At 32.8% G+C, this 923-nt stretch overlaps 1 protein-coding gene across 1 annotated transcript in view; it reads left to right on the top strand.

The window, feature by feature from the left end:
* The window catches only part of cdh17 (cadherin 17, LI cadherin (liver-intestine)), a 12,573-nt gene that overhangs the window by 3,595 nt on the left and 8,055 nt on the right, over positions 1-923 (top strand). The window lies entirely within an intron of this gene.

Genomic DNA, 923 nt, shown 5'->3' with positions numbered 1-923 from the left:
TGTGTGTGTCTCTGTGTGTGTTATAAGTATTTAAATAAGAGAAGCGGAAACACTCTCAATGCAAAAAGAAAACTGTTAAAACTAACAGTGGCACTGATAAAAAATGAATGAAAATAAAACAGATGGTATGGCTCTATAGGTTGTGCACACTTACAGCAGCTGTGAGTTTTTAGTACATACAATCCACCACAGGCAACAATACTGGCTGCTCCCTATTGAAGCGATACCTTTCTTTTTTTAAGTAGTAATAGTAATAATAGTTCAGTGAGTCTCAGTCAGAACCTCGGTCAACTTTTCTCCCTTTCGTCTGTATTGAAAAGATCATATTTTAAAGAAGCGTTAAAAGATAAAAGTGATATATCATATATATATATACTTATATATATTATATATATATAATCATACCTTAAGCTTAGCTTGCTAATGTCAGCATAATGGTCAGCTAACTACCCAGCTAATCCGACGATAATTTATGGGGGTGACGTCACACTAGGTTTACATCTACAAGACAAACAAAGTAGGGACCCACTAATGCTAACTAACTAACTAACTGCTTCATACTGCTAACAGAGGTTAAAAAAATTTATATATATTAATTCCCAATCCTTCTAGTTTCAGTTCATTTCAGTAGATTGTATAAGTCAAGATAAATGTATTCAGACACAGTACGTTTTTCATCACAATTATCACAATGATCATGAGGCTTTTGAAAACAAATCCTTCCTTTTTTACAGTCTACATTCAAGAAATAATTTCATTCATTTTTTCCAGCCTGCTGCCAAAAAGAATTGCATTTCAAAGTTATACTGTACAGAAAATGGACAGTGTGAAAAGGAAAACATGAATTTGGCAGTTTTGGTTCTTGGGTCAGTCATCACAAACATAAAGTTTTTTATTTTAAATTGTAGTGGAGATCTTTCCAA

The sequence above is a fragment of the Morone saxatilis genome, unplaced genomic scaffold, assembly GCF_004916995.1.
Source record: "Morone saxatilis isolate NCDOM2014 unplaced genomic scaffold, NCSU_SB_2.0 Contig24, whole genome shotgun sequence".
Classification (NCBI taxonomy): Eukaryota; Metazoa; Chordata; class Actinopteri; family Moronidae; genus Morone; species Morone saxatilis.
This window is presented reverse-complemented; position numbering and strand designations above follow the sequence as displayed.